This window comes from Plecotus auritus (assembly GCF_963455305.1).
Source record: "Plecotus auritus genome assembly, chromosome: 1".
Taxonomy (NCBI): domain Eukaryota; kingdom Metazoa; phylum Chordata; class Mammalia; order Chiroptera; family Vespertilionidae; genus Plecotus; species Plecotus auritus.
Window position 1 is genome coordinate 3,055,521 of NC_137770.1, and position 27,895 is coordinate 3,083,415.

Sequence of the window (27,895 nt, forward strand, 5' to 3'; positions counted from 1 at the left end):
TATCTGTCTATCTCACTCCTTTCCTCTCTCTCTAAATACCAAGAAAATTGCATTTTTTTAAAAATATCTATATCTATGTCTATCTCTACATCTATATCTATAGACCTATATCTACATCTATACCTATATATATACCTTATCGATATGTATCTATATCCATGGAAGAAGAGGCACATTGATGTTATCCCTAAGGAGTCACTGATTGTGCCCATATCCCAATTCCTGACCACGTCCTGCAGCATAGCCCCTGGTGTGGAAGAAGAGGCCCCTGGGCACAGTGACCAGGACCCCAAAAAGGGCCTGGTTCTCTGAGGGCACAGTCAGAACCTCCTTCCAGAAGAAACTCCAGAGACCGGACCTCCCTCACCTCTTGCCTTTTGTATGTGCAGACACCTCCCATATGCAAATGCCCACACGACCACCAGACACACACACAGTTGGCGTCCACTTAAATGCAGGGCCTCCTCACCCTGGAGAATACTTTCTGGGGGACGAGGACCTCACCTGCAAGACATGACTCCCCTGTGGCTCTTCCTCTTCCTGCTGTCAGCTCCCAGATGTGAGTGACTCAGGGCTTAGAAGTGAGGAGATGGGGACCCTGCATCTGAGCCCAGGACTCACTGTGTTCTCTCTGTCCCAGGTGTCCTGTCCCAGGTGCAGCTGCAGGAGTCGGGCCCAGGACTGGTGAAGCCCTCGCAGACCCTCTCCCTCACCTGCACTGTCTCTGGTTACTCCATCACCAGTGGTGGTTACTCCTGGAACTGGATCCGCCAGCCCCCAGGGAAGGGGCTGGAGTGGATGGGGAATATTTGGTATGATGGAGACACTTACTACAGCCCCTCCCTCAAGAGCCGAACCTCCATCTCCAGAGACACGTCCAAGAACCAGTTATCCCTGCAGCTGAGCTCCGTGAACACCGAGGACACGGCCGTGTATTACTGTGCAAGAGACACAGTGAGGGGAAGTCAATGTGAGCCCAGACACAAACCTCCCTGATGGAGACAGCCAGGCAGGGCTGCAGGGAGCATGCAGTACCAGCAGGAGGCGCTCAGGACCAGCACAGAGCCCTGATCAGGAGCAGATGGAGAGTTGAGCAAACACCATTTCCTGCTCCATCTTAAATTCCTTTTGCTCTGAGGCTCAGCCACAGAGCTCACAGAAAGCCCTGTCCTAGGTCTAGTTTTAGGGATTGTGTTTGTGAACAAAAAGGGGACTCTGTCCTAAATCTGACAAAACTCAGTGACTGACAGGACCCTCACAGGAGGCTCTGATCACACATTCCTACCTGGGCAGTCCTGGGGGTGGGCTCCCCCCAGGCCTATAACTTATTTACTAAAAGGCTCCTCTTGGCCTGAGGCACCCCGTCCATGGTTCCTGTGCATCTGGGTTAACACACCTGTGACATCAGCATGACCACCCTCAGGAGAGCACCTCTTGGCCATCTGTGTGTCCACTTTGGAGACTTACCCATTTAAGCCCTTTGCCCACTTTTTAATCATATTGTTGTCTTCCTTTTGTGAAGTTGTATGAGTTCCTATACATTTTGGAGATTAACCCCTTATCGGACGTACCCATGCTGCTGTAAATGGTCAGAGTTCTTTCTTTTTCACGGCTGCATAGTGTTCCATGGTGTAGAAATACCACGGTTTTTTATCCAATCGTCTGCAGACAGGCACTTAGGCTGTTTCCAAACCTTAGTTATTGTAAACTTCACTGCTATGAACATAGGGGTGCATGCATTCTGTCTGATGAGTGTTTGGGTTTTTTAGGATGTATTCCTGGAAGAGGGATCACTGGGTCAAATAGGAGTTCCACTTTTAGTTTTTAGATGGAACTCCGTATTTTTACCATAATGGCTGCCCCAGTCTGCATTGCTAATGGACCAACCAAACTGATGAACAAAAGTAGACCCAGAGCCGTAGAAGCATGAACAGACCATGGAACCTCAGAGGGAAGGCAGGGGAGGGGGGTGGGAAGAGATCAGCCAGTGGACTTGTCTGCGTATATGCCTCACCCGGGGACACAGACTGTCCGAGAGAGGAGGGTGTTACCCGAGGCGTCCCTTCGGATAAACTTAATGGGAAGGGGCTGGGACATTTCAGGTAGTTGCTAGTGAAGAGACTGCTCCAGGCCAGCAGGGCCGAGGGTAGGCACCATCATCTGACCTTATCTTAGCACAATTAAGACCCCGGGGAATCAGCCACACAAATCCATGCAGCTGCAGATCACACCGCACTGCCTTCCTTCCCCAGATTCCTGGAGCCGGGGTACAGGCCTCACGGGATCCCAGATGTGGCTCTCCTCTAGCGGCAGCAGCAGCAGCGGGGTGTCTGCCTGGCAGGTCGGGTCAGGAACGCGGTTTCGGTTTTGGGGGCGTCGCTGTCAGAGATCCTTGTGCCCCGCCATGGTATTGAGCCCATCGATCCGAGGCTCAGCCCTTCCTCTGCCTTCCTGTGGGGAGCGGAGCGGACTGCACCCAGACTGGGGCCATCAGCGAAGGCAAGCTTCCAGCCATCCCGCACCAGCGGGGCGCAGGGATCCATGCGATCAGCGGTGGCAGCGCGTCCAGCGATCAAGCAATGACCGCAGAGGTCTCTTGGGGGACCCGTTTGTATAGCCTGTTCGCACCCACAGCAGTCCAGGTGTTTATCTTACAACCACGTCAGGGCTGAGAGGGTTCATCAGCAAGTACGCAGGTGAACATGGGTCTTCACAGCAAGTCACTCTCAGTCGGTAATCGAAGGCCAAATCCTTATCTATGGACACACACGCTCAGGGTGGGGGTGGGGGTGTCCTTCATACCACGCTTTCAGTTTCAGAAAAATTAACTCAAACATTTTAAAACATTTTAAACCTTTTTAGACATTTTTAAACATTTTAACATTTCTATATGTTACTACAACACAGACACTGGGGTGGTGAGAGCATAGATGGGGGACGGGAGGGAGCAGGAAGGGGTTTATGGGGGGAAAGGAAGGTCTATGTAATACTTGTAACAATAAAGATTTTTAAAGAGAGAGAGAGAGAGAGAGAGAGAGAGAGAGAGAGAGAGAGAGAGCACCTCCTGTTCACTCTCCTGTCACCCAGTCCCTCCTTGCTCTCTCCCACCTCCATGTCACTCCTCACCTTCCCTCCTTCACTGCAAATGTGCAAACACAGCTGCAAACGGTTATTCTCCGGAGCATTGGAGGTCTTGTTCCCCAACAGTTGTCGTCAGTCTGGCTGGAATAAAATCTTATAAACATGCTCTCCATGTTTGGACAGTTCTTACACCAACGTGTTGTCTTTTCTTCATTTACAACATACACTGGCCAGATGATGACGATCTCTGAACGCATAATAATCTGGCCACTCAGTGTGTAGCCTATATAATAAAAGGCTAATATACAAATGGTCCCCTCAACTAGGAGTTTTTCCAGCAGGCAAGCCATCCAACCGCTCAGGTCCTCTCCCCCCTGGCCAGGCTGGCTGGACAACACCAATGCACAAATTCTAGCACCGGCCCTCAAATATATATATATATATATATATATATACACTAGAGGCCCGTTGCATGATATTCGTGCAAGAATAGGCCTTCCTTCCCCTGGCTTTGCTCCCAGCCGCCTGGGAGCCGCCAAGTCCTCGCTCCCCACTGAAGCACAGCTTCTGTAGCTACCTCTGCCCCCCTCCCACCCTTCATAGCAGGCATCACTCCCTGGCAGGGCCCTCAGTGCCTGCTTATGCTAATGAACCTACCATCTTTGTTGGGTTAATTTGCATACTCACTCCTGATTGGCTGTAGGTGTAGCAGAGGTACAGTCAATTTACATGTTTGTCTATTATTAGGTAAGAGATACACTGAGTGGCCAGATTATTATGCATTCAGAGATCATAATAATCTGGCCACTCAGTGTACATTCATACACGTTTTTCCCGTGCGGAGAGGGAGGTGCACACAATTGTAAAACTTGATGCCTCCACGCGATGGTGTTGGTGACTCTAAAGAGTTCGCACCGGTTGCTGTGGGGATGATGCTCCAACCACTGAGCCCACCAGCCAGCTCCATGTGTAAATGATGGAAACTCTCCCCTGTGAGAGGCTGGGAAACAGGGCTTGTGCACACGCACAGCAGGGAAGTTGAGGGAAATGTGTGCTTTCGGGAGGCAGCTGTGTGCTTGTGAGAGTGGCAGAAGGTTAGAGATGGAGGCGGCGGCCACAGCGTTCAGCCCACCCTCTCCTGCCTCCTCACAGGCACATGTTAGAGTTTGTGGATGATCTGATTGGGGAAAATAACAAGGAGAGTCTTCCAATCTAAAAATAAAAGCATCATTCAATATGCAAATTCTTATTCCCAAACCCCAGAAATCAACATGGCCCACTGCGGGTGAAGGGGAGCAAGAGGAATCCCCATCCATGTGCCTATGGGGGCAGCACCCCTGGGTCCTCATCAAACCCCGAGGAAGGAGGACTCTCAATCCTGGAAGCTGCCCCCAAAGGAATGGGGTCAGGGTGACGGGTCTCAGGAAAGAAGGGAGGGAGGCGGGTCAGGACGGGACTCCTTGTGTCCAGCATTCTTGAGTCTTTTCCCATCTGGGGTCGCCCCTAGGATGACAAGGTCAGGCATGCAGCCCAGGGTCACAGCTGCACCTTATATGCAGACTCCATGCAAATGGGGCTCTCCTCCTGCTCATAAAAGGGGGCCCTTGTGCGGTATGTTGGGGAGACACCCAGAACCCAAGTGCCTGAGACAGGACCCCAGCGGCTACACCATGGACTTGGTGCCAAGCTGCGTTTTCCTCCTGATCATTTCTCAAGGTCATTCTCAGGAGCGGGGAGCGCTGAGACCTGTGCCTGTGCCTGTGTGTGCTTCCATGTGACTCTAAGTCCCCCTGTGTCTCTGTGTTTGCAGGTGTCCAGTGTGAGGTACAGCTGGTGGAGTCTGGGGGAGGCGTGGTGAAGCCTGGGGGGTCTCTGAGACTCTCCTGTGCAGCCTCTGGATTCCCCTTCAGTAGCTACGAAATGAACTGTGTCCGCCAGGCTCCAGGGAAGGGGCTGGAGTGGGTTTCTGCTATTAGCAGTGGTGGTGGTAGCACATACTACGCCGACTCTGTGAAGGGCCGATTCATCATCTCCAGAGACAACGCCAAGAACACGCTGTACCTGCAAATGAGCAGCCTGAGAGCCGAGGACACAGCCCTGTATTACTGTGTGAGAGACACAGTGAGGGGAAGTCAGTGTGAGCCCAGACACTAACCTCCCTGAGGAGGCAGCAGGGCTGGGCTGCAGGAGGTTCTGTGACCACCAGGGGTCGCGCAGGGTCTTTGAACACAAGGACCATCCCAGCAGCAGGTGCAGTTGGAAGGTTGGGCTGTTTCCTGTGTGGTTTCCTCCTCATGTCACAGTTTCCCTCAGGGAACCTCTGGGTCCTGATTCTGCTCTTACCTCTGACGCCTCTGAGGGAGAAAGTCTGTTGTAAACAGAAACAACTTCCTCACATGGACAAACCGCAGAGTCTTTGCAGGCACTCCTGTGCCAAGTAGCAGGTAATGATCTAATCTTCTGACCCAGGTCACCTAGATCCAACGAGAGGCTCTTCTGACTCCACAGTGCAGCTCAGCCCCACACAGCTCAGGGCCAAGCCAGCCAGCAGGACAGGAGCGTGGTGGACAGTGGGCACCAGTCCTGTGACCCCAAAGCTAGAGAAGAGAGATCCCTGCTGGTGTAGGTCATTGACTTGTCATCATACTCACAGCACTGAGAGTAGCTGACACCAGGCAGAGGCAGCTGACCCCCAGCAGCTCGGTCCAGATGTCCAGGACGACCACCAATACCCACACCAAGGGCCATGGGATGTGTATTATGCACGTAGCTGAGCTCTCTGGAAGCACAGGAAAGGCCCTTCAGGAAGGCAGAGCTGCTTTGATGGAGCCAGGAAAGGAGACTCCCTCAGGGATTTTATTTGTTGAGGGGATGGGGGAGGGGGACTCTGCTTCCAGGGGTTGTGTGGCTTCAACCTCTTAGTGACCAATGAAGAGGAGACCAATATTTCGGGTCAGATTCCCGTGGGGGGCAGATGGAGAAGAGGCAGGAATGAGCCATACGTTGTCAGCAGTCGAATGTAAATAATATAATGTCTGGCTACCTATTGCCCTTCACAATGTTAATAAATGGCCAAATATGAAGTAAAGGGTCAGTACTGTGTGCCACAACCATGTCTACAGAAAATAGGTGGAGAACTATTATACGTAAGACGATGTTGTGGATGAGGATGATCATGGTGGTGATGATGACGATGACCATGGACTGAAACATGGGGTCCTGATCCAATGGAATGAAGGCCCCTCATACAGACACACCGTCACCTTGACTCCTGAAGTGAGGGGAGTCCAACTTTCCCTGTAGGTGTTGTGAGATTTCATAAATGGGACCCCAAAGAATGAGGCAGCTTGGGTGATTCAGGTGAGACCATGTGAATAATGACCCCACAGGTGTCTGAGTGCTAATCCTATTGGCCTGGGAAGGTGTCACCTTTGAGAACAGAGACACTGTGAGAATGTGCATGTAGGAAACAGGGGTCCCCTTCCCACCAGTGTGCAGTGACAGGTTCCTTATTTCCCTTGATCCCTGCCTGCATGACCTTTAACGCTTCTACTTCAATGAACTCCTGCTCATCATTATTCACGTATTTCCTACGATGATACGAGCTGTCTCTATGATGCCTTGCACTTCCTTCTGGGCCTTCACTGGAGAAGACTTTAAACCCACATGTCCAGTAGCTCTTTGTCCATGAACATCAGGCACAGTTCTGTCATGTGACTCAAATCAAGTCCAGCTTCCTCCCCTCACCCAGGTCTATAGCCACGTCCAGATTTACGGGTAGTTTCCCAGCAGTGCTCCCCTCTGGTACCAGAACCTGCTCCAGTTCCTGTGGCTGCTGTAGACAATCCACATGGACAGTGGAAGCCCAGCATTTTCTAGGAAGTTCTTTGTAAAATCACCCAAAACAGGTCCCATCAAAGACAATAGTGATGAATTGAACATTAATAAAATAAACACATTTTCCCCACCAAATATTCCATCAAGTATATTTAATGACAAGCTTAGCAAGAGAATATCTCTCAAATCCTGTGCCTGATGGGGAATGTGTGCATTGCACATTAAGGGTGTGGTATGTTGTGGGGAGAGCCCGGCACCCTCTGACCACAGTGAGCATCCTCAGGGACCGGGCAGAGGGAAGCTGGGATGAGGGATTCCTGACAGGGTTGAAGTTCCCTTTCCTGTGAGAAAATGTACGCTAGGAATTCTCCAATTCCCCTCCCTCTGAACCCCAACATCACTGATAACACTAGACTGAGAAATCAGGTCACTTAACAGGCTGCCATATCACTTCAACATATGAAAGATTCTCAGTGGTGCAAAGGCATAATCACTGCTTTTATTTCTAATCTTTTCTCCAGGTTAAATCATGATTATCTCTGCTGTGATTAGCTCTGCTGTCATTATCTCTGCTGTGCAATATGCAATGGGCTGGCATAAGGGAAGAGTTTCGCAGTGAGTTATAACACAATAAAAAGGTTCCAACGTCAAGAATCAAGGGTCTCCCTTTTCCTTGTGCTTTGGTAGTAGTTACTCAGATCAAAGTGAATACCGACCTCAGATCCTCTACTTATAAGGGAAAGGCTGCCCCACATGCAAATTTCCATTCAAGCTCCAGGGTACATCCTCCCCTGGGCTGGGCAGGCTCACAGCTCTCTCCTCACTCAGGGCTGAGGTCTCTGGAAGGCAGAGCTGTGGTCTAGAAGAAGATGAGACTGCTGGGTCTTCTCCTGTGCCTGCTGACAGCCCCACAAGGTGAGGGTCTCAGGGGTCAAGCAGGGGTCATGGGATGGCTGTGACTGCAGGTTACTGACAGGACTGATGCTCCTTGTCCCCAGGTGTCCTGTCCCAGGTGCAGCAGCAGGAGTCGGGCCCAGGTCTCACAGACCCTCTCCCTCACCTGCACTGTGTCTGGATTCTCTCTGACAAGCTATGGTGTACACTGGATCCGCCAGGCTCCAGGAAAGGGGCTGGAGTGGGTCGGGGTTATAGGGAGTAGTGGAGGTACAGCCTATAACCCAACACTAAAATCCCGCCTCAGCATCACCAGGGACACGTCCAAGAGCCCAGTGTACTTAACGCTGAACAGCCTCAGAACCGAGGACACGGCCGTGTATTACTGTGCAAGAGACACAGTGAGGGGAAGTCAGTGTGAGCCCAGACACTAACCTCCCTGAGGAGACAGCAGGGTTGGGCTGCAGGGGGCACTCAGGACACCAGGGGGCGCTCAGGACCCACAGCACAGGGTGCAGTCCCAGGAACAGGGGCAGAGGGAGGTGGGAGGGAAAGGCCTTCCTGTTGGGCACAGGGGTTTCCTCTCAAGCTCTCAGCTGCCTCCAGGGAAGGCTCCTGCTCTTTCTCTGAGGCTCTGATTTCCTGCTTTCTCACTGCAGACCCCAGAGGAGGCAGTGACACTGCTGCTGGCTGATGACATGTGGGCAGTGATGGGGACTCTCCTCACAACATGATACTGTACATAGAAAACCCGAAACAATCAACCAATAAACTACTGGATTTAAGAAACGAATTCGGTAATGTAGCAGGATAGGAAATTAACAGCCCAAAATCGATGGAAATTTTTACACCAATAACAAATTCTCAGAAAGGGGAACCAGACCAACAATCACATTTACCATTGCATCAAAAACATTATGATACTTAAGAATAAACTTAGCCAATCAGATAAAAGACTTGTACTCAGAAAAACACAGGAGGTTGAATGAATAGATATAGGAAGACAAAAACAAGTGAAAAAGTTTACTGTGATCATGGATTAGTAGAATTAACATCATTAAAACACCCATATTACCCAAAGCACTCTACAGATTCAATGTAATCCCTATTAAAATAGCAACAGCATATTTCACAGATCTACAACAAATACTCCAAACATTTATATGGAACCAAAAAAGATCCCACTTAGCCACAGCCATCTTGAGAAAGAAGAATAACGGTGGAGGGATCACAATAGTAGATATTGAATTATACTCCAAAGCCATAGTAATCTAAACAGCCTGGCACTGGCACTAGCACAGGCATATACATCCATGGAAGAGAACAGAGAACCCAGAAATCTACCCAAGCCATTACACTCAATTAATATATGACAAAGGAGGCAAGAGCATACAATGGAGTCAAAACAGTCCTTCAATAAATATTGTTGGGAAAATTGGACAGATAAATGAGCAACAAAATAAAACAATACACGAACATACACCATACACAGGAGTAAACTCAAAATGGTTAAAAACTTAAATGTAAGTAGGGAAACCATAAAATTCCTAGAAGAAGCCATAGGCAGCAAAATCTCAGACATCTCTCATAGCAATGTGTTTACAGACACATCTCCCAGGACAAAGGAAACTAAGGAGAAAATAAACAAATGGGGATACATCAGAATAAAAAGTGTCTGCACAGTAAAGAAACCACCCACAAAATGAAAAGGGAGCTCACAGTATGGGAGAACATATTTGGCAAGGATACATGTGATAAAGGGTTAATATCCAACATGTATAAGAAACCCACACAACTTAACCAAAGGAAGACAAGCAATCCAATTTAAAAATGGGCAAAGCACCTAAATACACACTTCTCCAAAGGGAACATACAGATGGCCAAGAGACATAGAAAAATGCTCAGAGTCAGTGACCATCAGAGAGATGCAAATTAAAGGACAATGAGGTATCAGCTCACACCTGTCAGAATGGCGACCATCAACAAATCAACAAATGACAAGTGCTGGTGAGGGTGTGGAGCAAAGGGAACCCTCCTACTCTGCTGGTGGGAATGCAGGCAGGTGTAGCCACTATGAACACAGAATGGAGTTTCCTCAAAAAATTAAAGATGGAACTGCCATTTGACCCAGTGATCCCACTTTTAGGAATATATGCTAAGGGACCCCAAACACCAATCACAAACAATGTATGCACCCCTATGTTCATAGCAGCAAAATCTGCCAATAGCTGAGATCTACAAACAGCCCAAGTGCCCATCAGAAGAGTAGTGGATAAAATCTGTGGGACATTTATGCCACCGAATACTATGCAGCAGTAAAAGAGAAGCATCTCTTACCCTTTGAGACAGATGGAGGGACCTGGAGAGTACCATGCTAAGTGAAATAAGCCAATCCCAGAAAGACAAGTATCACATGATCTCACTCATATGTGGAACCTAATGAACAAAATAAACTGATGAAGAGAGTGGATCCAGAGACCTGGAAGTATGGAGCAGACTGGAGAATCTCAGAGGGACGTCGTGGTAGCGTAGGTGGGTGGGAAGAGGTCAACCAAGAAACTGGTAAGCATAGAGGGTTAATCCAGGGACACAGACAATAGGATGGTGAAGACCTGGGGCACCCAGGGGTGGGGTAGAAGGTGTCAATGGGGGATAAAATAGGACATGAGTAATACCTTCAACAATAAACGTATAATTTAAAGAAAAAAGAATTAGGACTTGGACCCTCAGACTCCCCAGCATGGTCCCTGTGTCACCATCTTCTCTCAGGTGCAGTCAAGACCTCAGTTATGAAATACTCTGCCTCATGAATATGCAAAAGAGAGGAGGCAGACCAGGATAAATATGGGTAAGTCTCTGCCCTGAGGGCATCACCCACAGCCACACCCTCCCCTACAGAAGTGCTCCCAGCACAGCCCTCAGCATGCACTGGAGCTGGAGAACCCTCCTCCTGGTGGCCATGGCGACAGGTAAGGGGCTCCTGTCCTGGTTAAGGAGGGTCCAGGGAGAGTCCAGGGGGAATCCACTCACCCCTGTCTCCTCCCACAGGAGTCCACTCCCAGGTGCAGCTGGTGCAGTCTGGGGCTGAGGTGAGGAAGCCTGGGGCCTCCGTGAAGGTCTCCTGCAAGGCTTCTGGATTCACCTTCACGGACTACTACATGCACTGGGTGCGACAGGCCCCAGGACAGGGGCTTGAGTGGGTGGGGAGGGTTTACCCTGAATTTGGAATCACAAACTACGCACAGAAGTTCCAAGGCAGAGTCTCCATGACCGCAGACACGTCCAAGAGCACAGCCTACATGGAGCTCAGTAGCCTGAGAGCCGAGGACACAGCCGTGTATTACTGTGAGAGTGACACAGTGAGGGGAAGTCAGTGTGAGCCCAGACACTAACCTCCCTGAGGACACAGCAGGGCTGGCCTGCAGGGGGCACTCGGGATACCAGGGGGCGCTCAGGACCCACAGCACAGAGAGCAGCCACAGGAGCAGGGGCAGATGGAGGTGGAGGAAAGGGCCTTCCTGTTGGGCTCAGGGATTTCCTCTCAAGCTCTCAGCTGCCTCCAGGGAGGGCTCTTACTCTTTCTCTGAGGCTCTCATTTCCCAGCTTTCTCACTGCAGACCCCAGAGGAGGAGGTGACACTGCTGCTGGCAGATGACATATGGGTAGTCATGGGGACTCTCCTCACAAACTTGATACTGTACATACAAAACCTGAAAGACTCCACCAAAAACCCACTCTATTTAAGAAACGAATTTGGCAGAATAGGAAATTAACAGCCAAAAATCAATGCTATTTTTATAAACCAATAACGAATTCTCAGAAAGGGAAACCAAACCAACAATCCCATTTACCACTGCATCAAAAAATTGTGATACTTAAGAATAAACTTAGCCAAGCAGGTAAAAGACTTGTACTCAGAAAAATGCAGGAGGTTGAATGAAGAGATAGAGGAAGATATAAACAAGTGGAAAAATATACCGTGATCATGGATTGGTAGAATTAACATCATTGAAATGTCCATATTACTCAAAACACTCTACAGATTCAATGTAATCCCTATTAAAATAGCAACAGCATGGAACAACCAAGATGGTGGCATAGGTAAACTGCTGTGCTTGCTGCCTCTCACAACCACATCGAAACTCCAACTAAAAGACAGAACGAATATCCTCCAGAACCACGGGAAAACTGCTTGAGTGGAAGTTCTACAACTAGAAGGAAAGAAAAAGGCGCATTGAGACTGGTAGGAGATGCTAAGGTGCGGAGGTACGGAGGCACGAGTGAAATGGGCTGGCAACTGGGTGTGCTGTTGTTGTTTTTCTATCGGGAGGGAGGTACAAGCTCCTGATTGCTCTGAACTCCAGTTCCAGGTGAGACCCTGGGGACCCACACTCATATGGGGACAATCTAGACTGTCAGGTATCGGGCAGGAACGCAAGGGCAGCTTTCTCGCCGAGGTGCTCGAAGTGATCATTGTTCCTGCACGGTGCCGTGGGACACAGAGACCCGGGGATGTAGAGAGCACCTGGGAAGGCACATGGGCATTCTTTAATTATTGTCAGCTGAACCTGTTGCAGAAAACCGGAATAATCAAACAATGCAGGAGAGTTTGGAGTCACACTTTATTCACCGCGGTGGGCTTAGAGAAAATGAATTCAAATTCTAAGCAAAGCTGCAAGCAGGATTTCCCTTTTTATTAAGGAGCCATTCCTCTGTGCAATTAGTGGTTATCTTGCTGCTGGCCTTGAAGATGTAAGGTCTGGGGCTGGGAAAGCAGGAATTTTCCCGATCCCACCCCCGCTAAGTTGGACAAGCCACAGCCGTGCTGGCGCCCTGCTGGACAATAAATAACTGCCCGAGACTTCTCAAGGATGGCCAGAGTGTAGCTGTACCACCTTCCAGCTTCATAAATCACCCACCACCAGCTACCTCAGATAAACTACCTCGAATAAACCTGATTGGTTCAACAGCAGCATAAAGGAACTCTGCCAGGCACAGGCGGGTGTGACTCCCCTGGCCTGTGCTTCTGCCAGGCACAGGCGGGTGTGACTCCCCTGGCCTGTGCTTCTGCCAGGCACAGGCGGGTGTGACTCCCCTGGCCTGTGCTCTCGGACCGCGGGACCTCACCCGAGAGCTTTCAATAAACTCGATCTTTCGCTTTTACCTTGCTTGTCTTGGTCAACTTATTGGCTTCGGTCAGATTAAGTCTTACATCTCTGATTAAACCTTACATTCTGGTGCCGAAACCAAGGAGGCTTATTAAGCCTCTCGGCCAGGACCTTCCTTACCGGACCAGTGGGCCTCCAAACCGATCTTCGCCCGGCGGTGAGGTAAGCTTCCACCCGTTCTATTCAGCGTTCCTAGGGCACCCCTGTCTGTAGTCGCGGCCGTGCCAGGGGGCCCTCCTGTAAGGTATCCCAGGGATATCTTCCACGGACTTGCCTCTCTGGTGGGGATGCCACCGAGACGGCCTGTCCCCTGCCTCTGTCTGTATTTGGAGTTCTCTCCCAACTGGGGACACCTGCTTGAGAGATCTCTCCGACCCGGGACCTGAATCAGTATGGGCAGCAATTCCTCCAAGCCTGACTCCAAAACACCCTTAGGGTGCGTTCTCTGCAATGGGCGCAAATTAGGGTACGATCAGACGGAACAGAGAAAGCGACGCCTCATCCAATTGTCCACTGAAATGTGGCCTCGCTACACTCTGGACAATGGCTCCATCTGGCCCCCGGGCGGCACTTCCGATTTCAGAATCTTGACTGACCTAACCAATTTTAGCCAACGCACAGGTAAATGGCCTGAAATCCCTTATGGATCCCTCAATTTATCAAGGAGTTCAGATACCTTTCTCAGGCTTATGACCTCGCCTGGCATGACATCCACATAATTCTAACTTCCACCATGACCCCAGATGAACGTGACCGAGTCCAAGCAGCAGCAAGAGACTACACAGACCGAGCACACGTAGCCGACATCACCGCTGCTACAGGAGTAGAGGCTGTGCCGGTAGTAGAACCCCACTGGGGATATCAGGATGGGGAGGGGGGAAGGAGACACCGAGACTATGTGCTCCGATGCCTTATAGAAGGCAGGGAAAGGGCGGCTCAGAAGGTAGTCAACTACAACAAACTCAGGGAAATCACCCAGGGCAAAGACGAAAACCCAGCCACTTTCCTAAGCCGCCTCACGGAGGCCATGCAACTCCATACCCGACTCTCCCCTGAAGACCCTGCTGGGGCTGTGGTCTTAGCGACCCACTTTATCACTCAGTCAGCCCAGGACATCAGGAGGAAGCTCAAAAAGGCAGAACAGGGCCCTCAAACTCCAGTACGGGACCTGGTAAACATGGCAATTAAAGTCTTTAACTCCCGCGAGGAGGACGCAGAGATAGCCCGCCAGCGGCAGGCCAAAGAGGCCGCTACTTTCCAGGCTCAGGCCCTCGTGGCTGCTCTAAGGCCTGCGGCTGGGAAGGGGCTCCCAAAAAAAGGCGGCGTCCCGCCAGGACGCTACTACAAATGTGATCAGGAAGGCCACTGGGCCCAAAGCTGCCCCAGCCCTCGTCCTCCCCGCAAGCCATGTCCACTGTGCAAAAAGGCCGGACATTGGAAATGTGATTGTCCTGGGACCGCTGACTCACTCTCGGCCCCTCTACGCGGGGAGGGAGCTGAGGCCCCGGCCTTGGATCTTGCAATGCTTGGACTTGCGGACGACTGAGGAGGCCCAGACTCGGAGATGCCCATCACCCTCGCCGAGCCTAGGTTAACTCTCCAGGTAGCGGGTAAGTCAACCACCTTTCTGGTGGACACGGGGGCTACCTACTCTGTCCTTCCCTCCTTCTCCGGTCCCTCAGCTAACCATGTATGGACAGGGGGAGTTCCTACAAAAACTCTTGCCAGCTCCCTTCCGCTTAAAACGCGCTGTCTTTCTCCCTGTGGTGGTCGGTCTTTCCCTGGCCTCCGCTCTGGCAACGGGGCTCTAAGCCACAGCATCTCCTCCTCTGGGGACCTAGAGGGAAGACTGCATGTAGCACTAGAAGCCTCCACTGCCTCCCTAGCCTCCCTGCAATGGCAAATAACATCAGCGGCCAGAGTCGCCCTACAAAACAGGTGAGCCCTCGACCTGCTTATGGCAGACAAAGGTGGCACTTGCCTATTCCTGCGAGAGGAATGCTGTTACTACATCAACGAAACAGGGCTAGTCGAAGAAAACATTGACGTCCTCAGTAAACTGGGGGAGGAACTAAGGCAACGCCGACGGGGCAGAGGCCCCTTCGCGGGATGGTGGGAGGGAGAAATGATGCAATGGATACTCCCCGTACTTACCCCCTTACTAACCCTCAGCCTAATCCTAATGCTTGCTCCCTGCATTTTTAAATATTTGCAGTCCCACATGCAAGAAATCTCTCGGATAACGGTCAACCAGCTCCTCTTACACCCTTATAGTCCATTGCCCCTGGACCCCCCGGATCCCAACCTCGCTTAAACTCCGCCCCTGGTCAGCCCGAAGAAGTCGGACCGGTCATCGCCCTATATCACCAAAGAGGTCGGGATGTAAGGTCTGGGGCCGGGAAAGAAGGAACTTTCCCGATCCCACCCCCGCTAAGTTGGACAAGCCATAGCTGTGCTGGCGCCCTGCTGGACAATAAATAACTGCCCGAGACTTCTCAAGGATGGCCAGAGTGTAGCTGTACCACCTTCCAGCTTCATAAATCACCCACCACAAGCTACCTCAGATAAACTACCTCGAATAAACCTGATTGGTTCAACAGCAGCATAAAGGAACTCTGCCAGGGAGAGGCGGGTGTGACTCCCCGGCCTGTGCTCTCGGACCGCAGGACCTCACCCGAGAGCTTTCAATAAACGTGATCTTTCGCTTTTACCCTGCTTGTCTTGGTCAACTTATTGGCTTCGGTCAGATTAAGTCTTACATCTCTGATTAAACCTTACAGGGAAGTCAGTGTGAGCCCGGACACTAACCTCCCTGAGAAGACAGCAGTGCTGGGCTGCAGGGATGGTCCAGGACACCAGGGGGCGCTCAGGACCAGCACAGGGCCCTGACCAGGAGCAGGTGGACAGTTGAGAAAAGATACCATTTCCTGCTCCATCTTAAATTAGTTTTGCTCTGAGGCTCAGCCACAGAGCTCACAGGAAGCCCTGTCCTAGGTCTAGTTTTAGGGACTGTGTTTGTGAACAAAACGGGGGCTCTGTCCTAAATCTGATAAAACTTAGTGACTGACAGGACCCTCACAGGAGGCTCTGATCACACATTCTTACCTGGGCAGCCCTGGGGGTGGGCACGCCCCAGCCTATAACATCTTTACTAAAAGGCTCCTCTTGGCCTGAAGCACCTCGTCCATGGTTCCTGTGCATCTGGGTTAATACACCTGTGACATCAGCATGACCACCCGCAGGAGAGCACCTCCTGTTCACTCTCCTGTCACCCAGTCCTGGCCTTGCTCTCTCCCACCTCCATGTCACTCCTCACCTTCCCTCCTTCACTTCAAAGGCACAAACACAGCTGCAAACGGTTATTCTCCGGAGCATTGGAGGTCTTGCTCCCCAACAGATGTCGTCAGTTTGGCTGAAATTAAATCTCATAAACATGCTCTCCATGTTTGGACACTTCTTACACCAACGTGTTGTCTTTTCTTCGTTTACCACAGACGTTCACACACGTTTCTCCCGTGTGGAGAGGGAGGTGCACACAATCATAAAACCTGCTGCCTCCATATGATGATGGTGGTGACTCTAAAGAGTTCGCACCCGTTGGTGTGGGGATGACGCTCCAACCACTGAACCCACCAACATGGCTCCATGTGTAAATGATGGAAACTCTCCCCTGTGAGAGGCTGGGAAACAGGGCTTGTGCACACGACCAGCAGGAATGTTGAGTGAAATCTGTGCTTTGGGTAGGCAGCTGTGTGCTTGTGAGAGTGGCAACAGGTTAGAGACGGAGGTTGCGGCCACACCATCCAGCCCAGCATCTCCTGCCTCCTCACAGGCATATGTTAGAGTTTTGTGGACGATCTGGTTGAGGAAAATAACATGGAGAATCTTTCAGTCTCAAAATAAAAGAATCATTCAATTCAAATTCTTATTCCCAAACCCCAGAAAGCAACATGACCCACGGCAGGTGAAGGGGAGCGAGAGGAAGTCCCATCCACAAGCCTCTGGGGCAGCACCCCTGGGTCCTCATCAAACCCCAAGGAAGGAGGACTCTCAATCCTGGAAGCTGCCCCCAAAGGAATGGGGTCAGGGTGACGGGTCTCAGAAAAGGAGGGAGGGAGGCGGGTCAGGATGGGACCCCTTGAGTACAGCATCCTTGAGTCCTTTCCCATCTGGGGTCGCCCCTAGGATGACAAGGTCAGGCATGCAGCCCAGGGTCACAGCTGCACTTTATATGCACACTCCATGCAAATGGGGCTCTCCTTCTGCTCATAAAAGGGGGCCCTTGCCCGGCATGTTGGGGAGACACCCAGAACCCAAGTGCCTGAGACAGGACCCAGCGGCTCCACCATGGACTTGGTGCCAAGCTGCGTTTTCCTCCTGATCATTTCTCAAGGTCATTCTCAGGAATGGGGAGTGCTGAGACCTGTGCCTGTGCCTGTGTGTGCTTCCATGTGATTCTAAGTCCCCCTGTGTCTCTGTGTTTGCAGGTGTCCAGTGTGAGGTGCAGCTGGTGGAGTCTGGGGGAGGCCTGGTGCAGCCTGGTGGGTCTCTGAGACTCTCCTGTGCAGCCTCTGGATTTACCTTCAGGGACCATAGCATGAATTGGGTCCGCCAGGCTCCAGGGAAGGGGCTGGAGTGGGTGGCATACATTAGATATGGTGATGGAAGTACCAAATACTACGCCGACTCTGTGAAGGGCCGCTTCACCATCTCCAGAGACAACGCCAAGAACATGCTGTACCTGCAAATGAGCAGCCTGAGAGCCGAGGACACGGCCATGTATTACTGTGCAAGACACACAGTGATGGGAAGTCAGTGTGAGCCCAGACACTAACCTCCCTGAGGAGACAGCAGAGCTGGGCTGCAGGGGGCTCTCAGGACACCAGGGGGCGATCGGGGCACACAGCACAGAGAGCAGCCTTAGTAGCAGGGGCAGAGGGAGGTGAAGGGAAGGGCCTTCCTGTTGGGCTCAGGGGTTTCCTCTCAAGCTCTCAGCTGCCTCCAGGGAGGGCTCCTGCTCTTTCTCTGAGGCTCTAATTTCCCGCTTTCTCACTGCAGACCCCAGAGGAGGAGGTGACACTGCTGCTGGCAGATGACATATGGGCAGTGAGGGGGACTCTCCTCACAACATGATACTGTACATAGAAAACCTGAAGGACTCGACCAAAACCCACTCTATTTAAGAAACGAATTCAGTAATGTACCAGGATAGGAAATTAACAGCCAAAAATCGATGGAACTTTTTACAACAATAACGAATTCTCAGAAAGGGAAACCAGACCAACAATCCCATTTACCATTGCATCAAAAACATTATGATACTTAAGAATAAACTGAGCCAAGCAGGTAAATGACTTGTACTCAGAAAAATACAGGAGGTTGAATAAAGAGATAGAGGAAGATACAAACAAGTGGATAACAATACCATGATCATGGATTGGTAGGATTAACATCATTAAAATGTCCATATAACCCAAAGCACTCTACAGATTCAATGTAATCCCTATTAAAATAGCAACAGCATATTTCACAGATCTACAACAAATACTCCAAACATTTATGAGCAACCAAAGAAGACCCTAGTTAGCCACAGCCATCTTGAGAACAAAGATCAAAGGAGGAGGGATCACAATACCAGAATTACACTCCAAACCCATAGTAATCAAAACAGCCTGTCACTGGCACTAGAACAGGCATATACATCCATGGAAGAGAACAGAGAACCCAGATTCTACCCAAGCCATTACACTCAATTAATATTTGACAAAGGAGGCAAGAGCATACAATGCAGTCAAAACAGTCTCTACAATAAATATTGTTGGGAAAATTGGGCAGATAAATGAGCAAATAAATGAAACAATACACAAACATACACCATACACAGGCGTAAACTCAAAATGGTTAAAAACTTAAATGTAAGTAGGGAAACCATAAAATTCCTAGAAGAAGCCATAGGCAGCAATATCTCAGACATCTCTCTTAGCAATGTGTTTGCAGACACATCTCCCAGGACAAAGGAAACTAAGGAGAAAACAAACAAATGGGGTTACATCAGAATAAAAAGTGTCTGCACATTAAAGAAACCATCCACAAAATGAAAAGGGAGCCCACAGTATGGGAGAACATATTTGGCAAGGACACATGTGATAAAGGGCTAATATCCAAAATGTATAAGAAACCCATACACCTTAACCAAAGGAAGACAAGCAATCCAATTACAAAATGGGAAAAGGACCAAAATACACACTTCTCCAAAGGGAACGTACAGATGGCCAAGAGCCATAGGAAAAATGCTCAGAGTCAGTGACCATCAGAGAGATGCAAATTAAAAGGACATTGAGGTATCAGCGCACACCTGTCAGAATGGCTACTATCAACAAATCAACTGGTGAGGGTGTGGAGCAAAGGGAACCCTCCTACTCTGCTGGTGGGAAGGCAGGCAGGTGCAACCACTATGAACACAGAATGGACTTTCCTCAAAAAATTAAATATGGAACTGCCATTTGACCCAGTGATCCCACTTTTAGGAATATATGCTAAGAGACCCCAAACACCAATCAGAAACAATGTATGCACCCCTATGTTGATAGCAGCACAATTTGCAATCGCTAAGATCTGGAAACAGCCCAAGTGCCCATGAGTAGCTGATTGGATTAAAAGCTGTGGTACATTTATACCATGGAATACTATGCAGCAGTAATAGAGAAGGATCTCTTATGTTTTGGGACAGCATGAAGGGACCTGGAGAGTATCATAGTAAGTGAAATAAGCCAGTCCCAGAAAGAGAAGTGTCACATGATCTCACTCATATGTGGAACCTAATGAACAAAATAAACTGACGAAGAGAAAGGATCCAGAGACCTGGAAGCATGGAGCAGACTGGGGAATCTCAGAGGGAAGTCGTAGTAGGGTGGGTGGGTGGGAAGAGGTCAACCAACAAACTCATATGCATATTGGCTTAATCCAGGGACATAGACAATAGGATGGTGAAGTCGTGGGGCACCCGGGGCAGGCTCGAACGTGTCAATGGGTGATGAAAGAGGACATGAGTAATACCTTCAACAATAAAGGTATAATTTAAAGAAAAAAGAATTAGGACTGGGACCCTCAGACACCCCCTGAACATGGTCCTTGTGTCACCCATCTTCTCTCAGGTGGGGTCAAGACCTCAGCTATGAAATACTCTGCCTCATGAATATGCAAAAGAGAGGAGGCAGAGGAGGTTAAATATGAGTAAGTCTGTGCCCTGAGGGCATCACCCACAGCCACACCTTCGCCTACAGAAGTGCTCCCAGCACAGCCCTCACCATGCACTGGAGCTGGAGAACCCTCCTCCTGGTGGCCATGGCGACAGGTAAGGGGCTCCCGTCCTGGTTAAGGAGGGTCCAGGGAGAGTCCATGGGGATTCCACTCACTCCTGTCTCCTCCCACAGGTGTCCACTCCCAGGTGCAGCTGGTGCAGTCTGGGGCTGAGGTGAGGAAGTCTGGGGCCTCCGTGAAGGTCTCCTGCAAAGCTTCTGGATTCACCTTCACCGACTACTACATGTACTGGGTGCGACAGGCCCCAGGACAGGGGCTTGAGTGGGTGGGGAGGGTTGACCCTGAAAATGGAAACACAAACTACGCACAGAAGTTCCAAGGCAGAGTCTCCATCACAGCAGACACGTCCATGAGCACAACCTACATGGAGCTGAGCAGCCTGAGAGCCGAGGACACGGCCGTGTATTACTGTGCGAGACACAGTGAGGGGAAGTCAGTGTGAGCCCAGACACTAACCTCCCTTTAGGAGACAGCGGGTCTAAGCTGCAGGGGGCACTCGGGACACCAGGGGGTGCTCAGGGCCCACAGCAGAGAGCAGCCCCAGGAGCAGGGTCAGAGGGAGGTGGGAGGGTAGGGCCTTCCTGTTGGGCTCAGGGATTTCCTCTCAAGTTCTCAGCTACCTCCAGGGAAGGCTCTTGCTCTTTCTCTGAGGCTCTAATTTCCCGCTTTCTCACTGCAGACCCCAGAGGAGGAGGTGACACTGTTGCTTGCAGATGACATATGGGCAGTGATGGGGTCTCTCCTCACAAACTTGATACTGTACATAGAAAACGCGAAGGACTCGACCAAAAACCCACTCTATTTAAGAAACGAATTTGGCAGAATAGGAAATTAACAGCCAAAAATCAATGGTATTTTTATACACCAATAACGAATTCTCTGAAAGGGAAACCAAACCAACAATCCCATTTACCACTGCATCAAAAACATTATGACACTTAAGAATAAACTTAACCAAGCAGGTAAAAGACTTGTACTCAGAAAAATACAGGAGGTTGAATGAAGAGATAGAGGAAGATATAAACAAGTGGAAAAATATACCGTGATCATGGATTGGTAGAATTAACATCATTAAAATGTCCATATTACTCAAAGCACTCTACAGATTCAATGCAATCCCTATTAAAATAGCAACAGCATAGAACAACTAAGATGGTGGCATAGGTAAACACCTGTGCTTGCTGCCTCTCACAACCACATCGAAACTCCAACTAAAAGACAGAACGAATATCATCCAGAACCACGGGAAAACTGCTCGAGTGGAAGTTCTACAACCAGAAGGAAAGAGAAAAGCGCATTGAGACTGGTAGGAGATGCTTAGGTGCGGAGGTGCGGAGGCACGAGTGAAATGGGCTGGCAACTGGGTGTGCTGTTGTTGTTTTTCTATCGGGAGGGAGATACAAGCTCCTGATTGCTCTGAACTCCAGTTCCAGGTGAGACTCTGGGGACCCACACTCATATGGGGAGAATCTAGACCAGCCGTGGGCAAACTACGGCCCGTAGGCCGGATCCGGCTCGTTTGGCTGTTCTATCCAGCCCGCGGAGCCGAAAGAGCAGAGGGTTCTCTTGCTCTCCCCTCCGCTCCTTCACCAGCAGCAGTGTTAACATGGCAACGTCGGGAAACACGGCCGCAGCTCCTTCTTCTGAGTGGGCAGATTTATATCCCCCCATTCAGTAGAAGGAACAACCTCTCAATCTTCCAGAGGCTCCTTGGAATGCCCGCGGACGCGTCTCCCGACATCACCCTGGGAATGCGGAGACACGTTATCGTGGTGATGTAGGGAGACACGCCCCTGGAGAGCACAGTATCAGAGCCTTTCTGAGGTAAGATTAAGAGCTCTACTCAAACACAATTTTTTCCTGTTCCCACATTCTGTACATCACAATGACTTGTTAATAAAACAACAAAGACTTTCAGCTTTTAGGGCTTGTATCCACTACAGTTTTTTTTCCCACTGCAGACGCACGCAGCAGGGAAAAGACATACAGAGGACATGTCACACTAGCCATACTGCGGCTGCATTTTTTTGCTGATACGGATGTGGTATCAGTAACGCTACCGTGGCCACTAACCGCATGTGTTAGCGGCAAAACAAATGCATTTTGCACTGCGTTTGCTTCTCCCCCTTGCGCCTGTAAAAATTCGTGCTACAGGGCATTTGTGTTAAGGTGCACCACTGCACATTAGCATCAACGCAAACATGATGGAAACCTGTGTACCCTGCATTAACCCTAGCTGCCCTGCATTGCAGTACTGCACCACACTGCAACGGCAGCACGGCTAGTGTGAACAAACCCTAATTCAGTGGGTTGAACAAAAAGATTGTATAGAAATGTGATGAACTAAAGATTTTATTACAAAATCGCTTAATTTCAGGGTTTCAGAAGTAATTGGACAAATGAAAAACTGAAGATCAAATATTCATATCTAATACTTGGATGAAACCCTTTCCTGGTAATGACAGCCTGAAGTCTTGTACTTATGGACATCACCAGATGCTGGGTTTTCTCCTTTGTAATGCTCTGCCAGGCTGTCACAGTAGAGGTATATATATAAATATCCTGCCATTTCCAGCTTTTAATAAGAAAAACTGTTGCAATGGGCATTTAAAAGTGGCACTTTGTTGTTTTTATAGCGTCCAGTGGATGCAATCTGACATTGATAATGGGCTCTTTCACACTATGTGCACTGCGGCTGTTTTTTGCCAGTAACGGAAGTGCTAGTGGTAACTACTGGTTACCCATGTTTTGCACTGCCCTAGCACCTCCCATACAAGTGTGTCTGGAAGACACAGCAATGTGCAGCTATGTGTGTTACCATAAAAAAAGGGCCTGTGTGAAAGATACACAGGTTTCCTATGGAGGAAAGGGGTTGTTCTCTATGGTCAGGGTGTGCCTCTGTCCCATGTCTGAACTTTTTCAGATGATTTTGTTATATATATATTTTTAGAAGACCAAAAATGTTATAGTAGAGCAAATTTAATCACTTGTTTTTATACTTTACTGTCTTATTTTAGTAAAGAATTTAATAAGAGAACGGTACTGTTGGTTTTAGCCCAATATTAAACATGAGTGGACCAAAGAAAAGGAAAGTGGACAGTGAATGCTGAGTGTTTAAGAGGGAGTGGACAACAAAATATTTTTTCTCCGAAGTCCGATCAATGCCGGTACGTCTGATATGCCAGGAAACACTTGCAGTCTTCAAAGAGTACAATCTCAGCCGTCACTTTGCCACAAAGCATGGCAACTATGCTAGCAAGCAGTCACCTCAAGAACGGGAGGCTACTGCACAGAGGTTGATGGCTAAATTACAGGCTCAGCAAAATGTCTTTCACAGACAAACTGCAATTCAAGAGACAACTACCAAAGCAAGTTTTATGCTATCATTCAAATTAGCAAAAGCTAGCAAACCTCTCTCTGAAGGCGAGTTTTTGAAAGAATGTATGATAGAGACAGCAGGTCTCTTGTGTCCAGAGAGCAAAGGCAAGTTTGAAAAACTCAGCTTATCGCACAGGACAGTGACTCGTCGAGTGGAACTGATTGATGAAGACTTGGCCAGCAAGTTAAATAGTAAGGCAGAGTTCTTTAAGTTTTATTCACTAGCATTGGATGAAAGTAATGACGTAAAGGACACTGCTCAGCTCTTAATTTTTATCCGAGGGATTAGTGACAATTTTGAAATTACGGAGGAGTTTTTAGCCATGGAGCCACTGAAAGGAAAAACACGGAGAGAGGACTTGTATGACCGGGTGTCTACTGTCATCGAGAAAATGAAGCTACCCTGGAGTAAACTTGCTAATGTCACGACAGATGGATCTCCAAATTTAACTGGAAAAAATGTTGGACTGCTAAAAAGAATTCAGGATAAAGTGAAAGAGGAGAACCCTAACCAAGATGTTATTTTTCTTCACTGTATTATTCACCAGGAATCATTGTGCAAGTCTATATTACAACTTAATCATGTTGTCAATCCAGTCGTAAAGCTTGTTAATTTCATTCGTGCAAAGGGACTTCAGCACCGTCAGTTTATTAAGTTTCTGGAGGAAACTGATGCGGATCACCACGACTTACTTTACCACTCTCGTGTCCACTGGTTGAGTTTGGGCAAAGTTTTCCAACGAGTGTGGGAGCTCAAAGAAGAGATTGGTGCATTTTTGAAATTAAAGGGGAAGTCTGACGAATTTACTGAGCTGAGTGACAAGAATTGGCTGTGTGACTTTGCATTTGCTATAGATATATTTTCACATTTGAATGAGCTAAATGTGAAGCTACAGGGAAAAGATCAGTATGTACATGACATGTACACTAATGTGAAAGCCTTTAAATCGAAGCTGATTTTCTTTTCCAGACAAATTTCAGACAAAGTCTTCACTCATTTTGCCACACTAGCCACACAGAAGGAGACCATCCAAAACGTGAAGAAATATAGCAAATCACTGGATGAACTGCATGCAGAATTCTGTCGCCGGTTTTCTGATGTTGAAAAAATTGACCACTCACTTCAACTGGTGGCCTGTCCTTTGTCACAAAACCCTGAAACAGCACCAGAAGAGGTGCAACTGGAACTCATCGATCTTCAGTCTGACTTTGTCCTAAAGGAGAAATTCAGCTCTCTTGAACTAAGAGACTTTTATGCTTCACTTAATGAAGCCACTTTTCCAAACATCCGGAGGATGGCACAGAAGATACTGGTGCTGTTTGGGTCAACCTATGTTTGTGAGCAGACATTTAGCATCATGAACATCAACAAAGCCCCTCACAGATCCAGCTTAACTGACGAACACCTCAGATCTATCCTGAGAATAGCCACAACAAAACTAACTCCAGACTTTGATGCATTAGCTAAAAAAGGAGACCAACAACACTGTTCCCACTGAAGTTGATGTTTTAAAGACCCAAAACCTTTCAACCCAGTCTACATTGCCATCTACATCTACGTCCCGGGCATAATTTGGAAGTTGCACTAAAGAAAATGTTTAATTTACTGTTTACACATTTTGTTCTTTTCTATTTGTTTTAGTTTTAAATTATTTTATTATATTTAAGTTTAATTTGAAAGGCTTTTGTACCTTTCCTTTGTTAGGAAATTTTATTTTGCCTTTGCCATCTTCAATATAAAGTATGTTATTGTGCTATGATTCCTCCATTTTTTGAAGTTTCAAATTATAATAATTAGTGTTTACATTCTTCTTGTTAAAATGTTTGAAATGAATAAAACTATTGAAATAAAAAAAAAAGACCGTACCCTTTTATGTAATGATGTTTACTTTGAATTTATATTAGTTCACACAAACACTCCATCCATGCTTTTGTTCCGGCCCTCCAGTCCAGTTTAAGAACCCATTGTGGCCCTCGAGTCAAAAAGTTTGCCCACCCCTGGTCTAGGGAATGAACACCACAAAGGAGGCCGTGCAGCTGCTACAAGTCCAGCACCAAACTGCCCTGAAGGAGTAGGACCCGGGAGCTCTGTCTGTGTCTCTCTAGTTCATGCTTCTGGTTCCCAGGGACCCTCACAGACGATCCTCTTTCCCCAACACATGGTCCACTGGCTCTAGGCTCACACTCTGATCTTAGTTTGTCCTCTGAACTGTTTGTAGCGGAAACAATGTCAGGCAATTTCCTGCCTCCTGAACATGAACCAACTGCACTTTTTCGTCTTTCTCGGGTTGTGAGATTGGGTTTCCCTTGATTGTCATGACTGGTGACTGAAAAGGCATCTCTCCCTGTAAGCCCTACTGGTGTTCTTTTATGACAATTTTCTCTTCTGGGTCTCTGTACAGGTCCCTGCAGCAGTGGGGTCCAGAGAGGAGGCCACAGGCCTGATGTTGGGCTCACTTTTATCACATGTCGACACTTGAACAAGCTACAAACCTACTTATAATTTTGTATTTAGTTGTTGAAATGTTATCCTGACCACAATCCTCCCACAGGACACTCTCACCTGCACGGAGGCACTGCCCTCCCTGTAGGTCTCCCACCCAGAGCTCCCTATATAGCAGAAGGACATGCAAATGGGGCCACTTCTGCTCATAAAAACCAACCCCAACCTTGCAACTCTGGGACAGGAGCCCAGATCCAGGATCCCCAGGTGTGTCCATTCCCTGATCAGGACTGAACACTGAACACTCACCGTGGGGTTGGGGCTCAGTTGGGTGTTCCTTGTTGCTATTTTGAGAGGTAATTTAAGGAGAAGAAGAAACACTGAGTATGTGAGTGGACATAGGGGAGAGGAACAGTGGAAGTATGAGAGTTTCCTAATGAGGACGTTTATGTGTTTGCAGGTGTCCAGTGTGAGGTGCAGATGGTGGAGTCTGGGGGAGGCTTGGTGCAGCCTGGGGGGTCTCTAAAACTCTCCTGTGCAGCCTCTGGATTCATCTTCAGTAGCTACAACATGGACGGGGTCCTTCAGGCTCCAGGGAAGGGGCTGGAGTGGCTATCAGGCATTAGTGCTGTTGGTAGCACACACTACGCCCACTCTGTGAAGGGCCGCTTCACCATCTCCAGCGACAACGCCAAGAACTCGCTGTACCTGCAAATGAGCAGCCTGAGAGCTGAGGACATGGCTGTGTATTACTGCGCAAGACACAGTGAGGGGAAGTCAGGATGAGGCCAGACACAAACCTCCTTGTGTGACCACCAGGGGGCGCCCAGCGTCCCTGAACACAAGGACCATCCCAGCAGCAGGTGCAGTTGGAAGGTTGGGCTGGTTCCTGTGTGGTTTCCTCCTCATGTCACAGTTTCCCTCAGGGAACCTCTGGGTCCTGATTCTGCTCTTACCTCTGAGGACTCTGAGGGAGAAAGTCTGTTGTGAACAGAAACAACTTCCTCACATGGACAAACCGCAGAGTCTTTGCAGGCACTCCTGTGCCAAGTACCAGGTAATGATCAAATCTTCTGACCCAGGTCACCTAGATCCAACGAGAGGCTCTTCTGACTCCACAGTGCAGCTCAGCCCCACACAGCTCAGGGCCAAGCCAGCCAGCAGGACAGGAGCGTGGTGGACAGTGGGCACTGTGAATGCCCCATCCATTAGCGGCTAGGGTTCAAGGTCTAGAGAAGGGGCTGACACATAAATGAATATCCTAGACAAGAAATATAAATTTAGAAAGCCTGGGAGCCATGGGGAGACCTTACTCTATAGCGGAGAGGCTCGCTGAAACCCTGGACCCATCATCTTTTATTTACTTGTATACACATTTGCCCTTTAGGAGTGCACACAGGCATATCAATGGTAAAGTTTGGTAAACAGTAAAGGATTATCAGGTTAGGGGATTGCCTTCAGGCATTCGGCCCAAAGCAGGGAAATATTATGCTGAGTTTCAGCCCTTACTGTATATCCAAGTCCATTAGCTTTCCAGTGGACTTCTTGTATAATTATGCTAACTACTTGTTTGTCTTCGCCTCCAGCAGGGCACCCGTCATGTGACCCCAAAACTAGAGAAGAAGGACCCCAGGTGTTCAAGGTCATTGACTGGTCATCATACTCACAGCACTGAGAGTAGCTGACACCAGGCAGAGGCAGCTGACCCCCAGCAGCTCGGTCCAGATGTCCAGGACGACCACCAATACCCACACCAAGGGGCATGGGATGTGTA

At 49.0% G+C, this 27,895-nt stretch overlaps 2 gene segments (V, D, J or C); both read left to right on the forward strand.

The window, feature by feature from the left end:
- Positions 1-27,895, forward strand: part of LOC308242749 (Ig gamma-2 chain C region-like) — a 471,879-nt gene that overhangs the window by 293,588 nt on the left and 150,396 nt on the right.
- On the forward strand, positions 484-26,907 carry LOC308253441 (immunoglobulin heavy variable 4-30-4-like). The segment is given in 4 exons: positions 484-559; positions 641-954; positions 2,308-2,407; positions 26,663-26,907.